Below are 8,809 nucleotides of genomic sequence, written 5' to 3'. Positions count from 1 at the left end.
AGGGAGAAACGAAGAGAAAAAAATAAAAAATAATAAAATAATAAAATATTAATCAAATATTTTATTATTTAATTAATAATAATTCAGGTCAGATCCAATGTCGCGGGAGTGGGGGTCGTAGGGGCCGAGTCCGGACAGCACGGGGTGAGTGACAGTAGTGGCGCCACGGGAGTGGGGGTCGTGGGGTCGAGTTCGGACGGTGCGGGGTGGGTGACGGCACCAGTGTCGTGGGAGAGGGGTTCACGAGGGTCGAGTCTGGGCGACGTGGGGTGGGCGACGGTGGCGACGCCATAGGAATGGGGGTCACGAGGGTCGATTCCGGGCGGTGTGGGGTGGGTGACGGCATCAGCATTGCGGGAGCAGGGTTCGCAGGGGTCAAGTCCAGGCAGCGTAGGGTGGGTGATGGTGATGGCACCGCGAGGGGTGGGTCAGGCCGCGGAAGGTGGGTCAAGCCGCAGGTGGATGATGTTTAGGAAAAAAATAATTTTTAAGAAAAAAATATTTAGGATAAAATATATTTAGAAGAAAAATAATTGTTAAAAAAATATTTAAGAAAAAAATATTTAGTAAAAAATATTTTTAGATAAAAAATATTTCAAAAAAAAATAAAAAATTATTTATTATATATATAAAAGTTAAAATGTGGATTGGGTCGGGATCGAGGGAGAGGGGGTTAATTGACCTGAACCCAATCGGGTCGGCTCTGCACTGGGTCTGAAGTCCGGCCCGATAGGCCTCGGGCTAACCCCATGGGCCTCCTGGCAGTCCGACCCACTTCCAGCCCAATCTGTGGGACTGCTTTCACGATGCTGCTTTTGGTGAATTTGGAAGATGAGGGAGAGGAAGCAGAGGATATTCGATATAGGATTGAATTTCGTGTTATAATTTTGTATTAATATTATTTTATATGTTCAACTACTTATAATTTATTTTATATTTATTGTATAAATTTTTTAGTATTACTACTGAAATTTATAATTTTTTTATTATTCCACTAGCATAATGCACATTACTTTTGCTTATTATAATTTAATTATTTTGTATGCTATTTTGTATGCTTTTGCTTATTATAATTAAATATAAAAAATATTTTTATTTTAGAAAAAAAATTATTAAATTTTTTTTTAAAATAAAAATTTTTAATACAGAGTTATTCTTTTTTGATAAATTAGAAATCTATCTTTGAATATATATTCAGATATGGTAGTTAAATTGTATTGAGCTGTAGATTCTTGTTCAAGAATCGATCTTGATCGAGATCGATTCTTGGATATTTCGTATTTGAGAATTTTAAAAAAATAATAATTTTATTATTATTAATAGTTGATATTTTATTTCATTATGTGGTTGTCAATAGTTAGCCGAGCTTCTTGTTGATAAAGAACTTGTAACAGCTCCTTTGAATAGGACTGATCTGCTGTCCAATGAAGTTGAAGCTAATTTTATATTTAATCTTGATGAGTCAGAGGACGACGATCAGTTCATAAATGACGATGAGATAGAAGACGATACATTAGTTGATTATTATGATTCGAAGGAAGACCTACACATCGAGAAAGATATGAATATTGATAAGTAGATCTATATTCTTTATTCAATCTTCTCTTATAATAATGGTATGCGATATAATTTTATTCATTAAAATATAATTTATTTATTATTATTATTATTTAATATTATATTTTTTTATATGTCAAAAATTGTAGGTATGGCACCAGGAGACAGACGACGATGTTCGCATTCGCAATCTACCCCGGAGGCTGAGGTGCCTTCACTGATTTTCACTACCGTACTAGCTCTATCGCCAGAGGGTCCTACACTGGCAGATCCCAATGAGGCGGATCTAGGTGAGACGGATTCGAGTGATATTATTATATTTTTTATATAATAAAATTTAATTTTTTTATTTAGATAGCTATCATACTAATAATTTATTTATTGTTGTTTCAAACCAGTCTCCATTGGTGGTAAGGCAAGGACGAGGTCCATCGAAGAATCTCGTTCTAGAGCATTAGAGATGCGAACACCCAAGACAGTATCTCCATATTAAGATACCACCCGACTATACCAGGCCCATTAAGAGATGGTGCGAGCCATGGTAGACTGAGCTAGACATCATATACCGCAGCTATGCCCCCGTGATATTTTTCGATTGGCGTCATATTGTACAGGCTCAGAGAGAGATTTTCTACATCCAATGATAGGTAAAATAAATTATACTATAAATATTTAATTAGCATGATATTCTTCTAATATTTGTTATTGGCAGGGTGTATTTGATATTATTAATTTTGAGGAGGATCGCGTGCGATGAGTTGTGGATGCTTATTTATGTTTGCATTTCAAGGAGTATCGCCACCACATCTATCAGCATTGGTACCATGTGATGCAGGATCATAAGGTGGAGGCAGTACGGCAATGGCCTCATGACAGCATCACTATGGATGATTGAGCTCTCATATACTGGTATTACGAAGATCTGACATATCAGGTTACACATCCAAATTTTTTTTTTAGAATTTAATGATTAAATTATTTATTCTTAAATTCAATTTGTTACCTACTAATTTGATTGCTAACTGTACAGAGATGATACTCAGAATATCATGAATCGAGCGAGACAAATCGTATCACATTATGGGGGTTCGAGGTCGTTTGCTCATCATATGGAGTAGATGGTAAGTAATTTTTAATTAGTATATTTTAACTCTCTAACTATTTAAAATTTTTTTAATTAATTATTCTCAAATTGTAAAGAGATATAGAGAGTAACGAGCTTTCTGGTAGGATCGATATCTACAAGTGGACCTACCAACGATGGTTAGGGGAGTGGACGATAGAGAGCCAGGAGCTTTTTGTAAATTTTTTCAATTATTTTTTTCATTCACAATTTACTTTTCAGTACAAAATTAAAATAGCTATAACTTTAATTCAAGATCGTATGATAGGCATCAGATCCCAACCTACTCCTGAGGACTCGACCATATCCACAGTTGATGAGATCTATGATTAGATGCTTGGTACATAACCCTGTTATATTAGGGGTCTAGGGCATGAGATCAGTGCTCCCTCATCCTCACGCTCGTCCAGGGCTGACATCCATGTTGCCTGCAATGCTCGACTGACAAAAGTGCAAAGACAGGCTGAGCAGCGAGCTGATGAGTTAACTACACGTGTCGATGAGTACCAGTAGCTTTAGATCCAAATGATGGAGCGAATAGTGCAGATGGAGCAGATGATGCAGCTGATGAGGTAGCAGTAGGCCGGTTCGAGCTCTTCCGAGCACTCTCCTTCCCCAACTTATTCCCCTTTCTACAGATGCCGACACTTGACAACCTCTTTATGCAGTATTTTATTTTTATTTTAGACCTCTTATAATTTTAATTTAATATAATAAAATGATAAATTTTATTTATGAATTTATTGTATGAATTTTTTATTTTTATTTTTTATTTTTAATTTATAAAAAATATTATAAATATAAATTAAATATATATATTCATAAATTATTTTTTAAAAAAATATGTATAAATTTTTAGTGATAGAATTATTTTTGATGAAATATTAATCATCAAAAAACATATTAATGATGAAAAATTGATTGTAAATAATTTTTTTAATAAATTTAAAAATATTAAAAATTTATATTAAATTAATAATGATGAAAATATTTTCATCATAAATACTTGATAATTTATTAGTGATAAAAATTTATGATAAAAATTATCATATTTATGATGAAAAATTTATGTCACTAATATTTCTTTTAAATTTAATTTTCTTAAAAATTTTTAATTAAATGTATAGCGATGAATGTGATTCATCGTAAATAATTATTTTTTTATTAATGATGTAATATTTTATTATAAATTATCTTTTTTTATGAATAAAATTTTTTATCATAAATAGTTTTTGAAAAAAAAAATTTAATAATAAAAATTTTTTATTGGTAATATCGATTATTGACGATAAAAATTTTTTTCATCATTAAAATTTATCAACGATGTCATTATTTACGATGAAATATTAGCGACGATAATTTCATCGCTAATAACTATTACCGATGAAAATTCATTATTAGCGATAAATTTTTTATATCGCTAATATCCTATTCTGTTGTAATGTCATAAGTCTTACTAGTTTGATTGTCATCATCAATTTCTCTTCGAGCATCATCTTTTTTGAAAGTAGCAAGATAGTTTCAGGAGGAATAAAATAGAGAAAGATGAGGCACCCCTATGACTTAGTGGCATGAAAATATTTTAGAGGATATCTCAAGTGGATGAAGTATAGTTTGGCATACTATTTGACAAACAGAAATCTCAGAGATTCAATAGAACTTATAACTGGATGAAGTGCAGCATCTTCTGAGAATTACCGTACTGGTCCATTAATTTGATCCGTCATAACCTTAACATCATGTACATTAAGAAAAATATGTTCGATAATATTTTTTACACTATCATAGATGTCAAGGGCAAGATGAAGGATAACCCCAAGGCCCGAGCGGATATAAAGAACATATACTCTGACTTAACTCGATGATAGAGAGTTTGTGCATATTTAGACCCGCTCGTAAGTACTAGATCTTTGAGGAATATGTTTAAAAAATTTTATCCATTTTAGAATCGATATTTATTGTTCAAAATCAATTTTGTAGGATATTTAGGAAGCTTGGGGTGTCTTGTGTGGTTACTGGGATCATCCGATGATTGATACCATGGTCAGTGAATGAGTTCTCTGGTTTGCTGTCGGGGGCTCATAATGCTATGTTGAAGATGTTCGTGGTAAGTCAAAAATGTTTAATTTTTAAATTTGTGATACGTTGAAATATTTATATTTTATTTATTAATATATATCATCCTTTATTTACAGTCATACTATCGATTTGAGACTCCTGAGGATGAAGGATCATCAGATCTTTGAGGAGAATGCCACACGTAGGCTCCGAAATGGGCTGTACCACCTCGAATAGGCTGCTATTTAGTTCTCTAGTTTTGAGTTACCATCGGACTGAAAGTCTTTCACAGATCATTGGATGCGAGCGAATGTATCAGAGGCCCTTTGTGACCAGTAGAGTAGTGAGGAATATTTTAGTAAATGATAGAGGGTCCGACAGAATCAGACCATCCAGCAGAATCCAATCAAGTATACCGACGGCTCCATTGGTACACATATTATAGCAGATAGATTGGTAATAGTTCTTAACTTATTAATCTCATATTTAGTTGATTATATGTTAGTTTTTATTAACTTGATTTCTTTATTTATTATAGATACAGTAGCTATAGTTGTGGGAGGCCATACACTAATCTAGGAGAACCAGTGATTACTTAGATTCTAGATCCAAACAAATCATAGTAAAATAAAATATTATTTATTAAATTTTTATATATATTAATATATATAATAGTACTAATGAACTTTTAAAATATGTAGGCAGATTATATAGAGTACATCGTAGCATGGCATGGTGAGGATCCATCCTCTCAGCCCCTCTTGGACCTCGAGGGATGGCTCAGGGCCATTGGAGGGGTTAGTAGGAGTTCGGTCATAGGGTTCGGGCATAGTTTCGACTCTCCAATAGCTCACTGATCTTCGATGTCCTCCTCTCATGCCTCGACGATCTAGATGTAAGGTGATGCACATGTCGAGGAGGTTGTGCAGAGGCTTTTTTGCCAATGACCTCAGAGCTTCCGAAATGTCGTTTGTGATACAGTGGTTGAGATTCTCTGAGATCCATATCTACATGATCAGCTAAGCTTGTTGTCACAACCATCACAGTAGATAAGTCAAGTAGTATTAAAAAATTTATTTATTTATTTTAAATTTTTATATTTAGAAGCTTCACATAGTTAGACTTGAATCAGAGAAAAGAGATCTAGGGATCAAAAGTCAATCTACCTATCCGATGGATGTGATGGAGGTGTAGATATATCTGTATTATCGAATGAGATATGTAGAAACAATCCATTCAAGAATTGAAGGAGTATATCAAAATATATCCATCCATATCGATTTAGGCTTAAGATAGGAGGGAGGGGTACTAGGGGGTCAAAATTTAATCTACCCATCTGATGAATAGACCAAAGATGTCTATAGTTTTATATCATCGAATAAAATATATAGAAATAAACCATTCAAGATTTGAAGGAGTATATCAAAATATATCCATCCATGCCAATTTAGGCTTCAAACGGGAAGGAGGAAGTATCCAGAGGATCAAAATTTAACTTAACCATCTGATGGAGTACTGACTGAGGGTGTCTATAGCTCCGTATCATCGAATAAAATATGTAGAAACAATCCGTTGAAGAATCATAGTATATTAAAATATATCTCTCCATAAAGATTTAGGTTTGAGATATATCAATTACAATAGTTTTACAGTTTCAATTAGTTTAGTTCTAAAGTTATTAATAATATTTATTTTTTTTTATTATAGGGTGCTGGGACATCCAGTTCTTATCCACCTGTTACTGCAAAGGATGTACAGGAATGAAAGGAGGAGAAGGAGGATGATCTTCATTGATTTTTTTTTAATTTTGATATAATGTATTTAAAATTTAAGCAGTATTATTTGTATAATTTATTTTTGATATAATATATAATATTAGTTTTTTATTTATAATGGTGATAATTAATTGTTAGTTGGCATAATGTCTGTAAATATATGTTACTTGTTAATTTAATTATAATATATTTTAGTAAATATAATTACTTATTAATTAAATTATAATAAATTTTAATAAATATAATTACTAAAAATATTTTTTTTAAAAAAATATAATTATTAGTGATAGTTTTAGCAATGGAAGTGCCAACTCTAAAGATATTAGCGATGGCTTATTAGAGATAGAATGCCATCACTATTATTTTTTTTTTAATTTTTTAATTTTAAATTTAAAAAATATTATAAGCGATAATACCGTTGCTAAATACCGTTGCTAAATACCATCTTTAATACCATTATTAGCGACGGCTACTCTGCCATCTCTAAGATGCTGCTTTAGTGTCCAGCTTTTTTTCAACAACTTTTTAGCGATGACATTCCCTTTATTAGCGACAATGATATACCGTCGCTAATAATGAATTTTTTTGTAGTGCTTGGTTTTAGTGATGGAGCTATTACTTATATACTCTTGGTTTTCATGGGTCTAAGGTTGATGTCTCACTCTTTATCAAGTGCACCAAAAAATAAATATTATGGTTTAAATCGATGATGATATTCTTATTGTTTCTCTATAAATTGAATTTGTCGAGAAGAATCAAGGCCCTCTTCACTATTCTTTGGGCATTGAAGCTAAGACTACTACTTCTTGACTTTATCCAACCTAATCAAAATTTATTTTTGATCTTCTTCTCCGAACCAATATAGATGGTTCTAAGCCGGTCTCAATATCTATATTTATTGGATCCCAACTCTCACATTTTGATGGTTCGCCACTTTCTGCTTTGACTTAATATTAGATTCTGGTGTGTACTCTTTAGTACCTTACTCCTACGCATCCTAATATTGTCTTTGCAGTCAATCAAGTATATCAATTTATAAATAGACCAACTTTTACTCACTGGCTTGCAGTCAAGCATATTCTTCACAACTTGAAATATTCTATTAACTATGGTCTTTATTTAACCAAAGGTCCATCCTCTTCTCTTCATGTCTATTTCAATGCTAATTGGATTGATGATCTTGATGACTGACTTCTATAAGTGGCTTCAATATTTTTTTGGTCCTAATAACATATCCTGAAGTGCTAAAAAGCAATGCACTATAGCACATTCAAATATTGAATCTAAATACAAAAAGGGCTTGGCCAATGCTACTTCTAAATTAATTTGGATTTGATCTTTACTATGGGAATTGAATATCTCATTCTCTCAAACCCCTATATTTTGGTGTAACAATTTATCAACCATATATCTTATTGTCAATCCTGTGTTTTATGCTCGAACCAAGTATATTGAAATTGATTTTTATTTCATTTAAGAGCGAATGACTCATTGTCAACTTCAAATCTTATTCATCTCCTCCAACGAACAACTTGCTAATATATTCACCAAAAACTTGCCTCTCAACGCTCTCAACAATTGCATTCCAAGCTTTCAGTAGTACTCATCTCAACTTCCGATGGGTGTTGGTTGTATCTTCATCTCGGCCTCATATCAAGCCATATATCAAAGATTAATGATTTGAGAATTTTGAATTTGAATTTTAAAATTTAGAGTTTGAATTTTGAATTTTAAGTAGCATAAATTTAGGAGGGATTCTTTTGGATCATTCTTATTGTAATCTCTTATATATTTTCAACTATTACTATCTTATAAAATTGAGAGAGAAGATTTCCTACAATACTCTCTTTCTGCATATTCTTCTTTCCTATAGCTCTAATTAAACAACCTCCAATAACATGGCAAATTTGGTGCCCTTATCTTATGTGTAGCAATTAAAGAAAGTTAAATAAATTTATAATAGAAATAATCAATTTTTAATATTTCCACCACCCATCAAAAATTTAAAATTATTTTTTATGCAGTCAAAAAATTATTTCTTTATGAAGAGTGGCTCGAATAAATAACTCTATTATTTTATTCTTATTGGTCTATTATTTTTATTTATAATGATGGAAAAAATGTCATAATATTAGATATTTATTTTTTTAATAAATGGAGCAAAATGAAGTTCGTGTTATTTCTTTTGTGCGGGTGAGAGAGAGGGAGAGAGAGTGTACAGTAGACAGCAGAGTGTGGAAGTTATTTTAAGTAATTAAATACAATATATCTAATATCTATCATGTCGGGCAGGCGA

This window comes from Elaeis guineensis, chromosome 4 (assembly GCF_000442705.2).
Source record: "Elaeis guineensis isolate ETL-2024a chromosome 4, EG11, whole genome shotgun sequence".
Taxonomy (NCBI): domain Eukaryota; kingdom Viridiplantae; phylum Streptophyta; class Magnoliopsida; order Arecales; family Arecaceae; genus Elaeis; species Elaeis guineensis.
Note: the sequence above shows the minus strand (reverse complement) of the source record.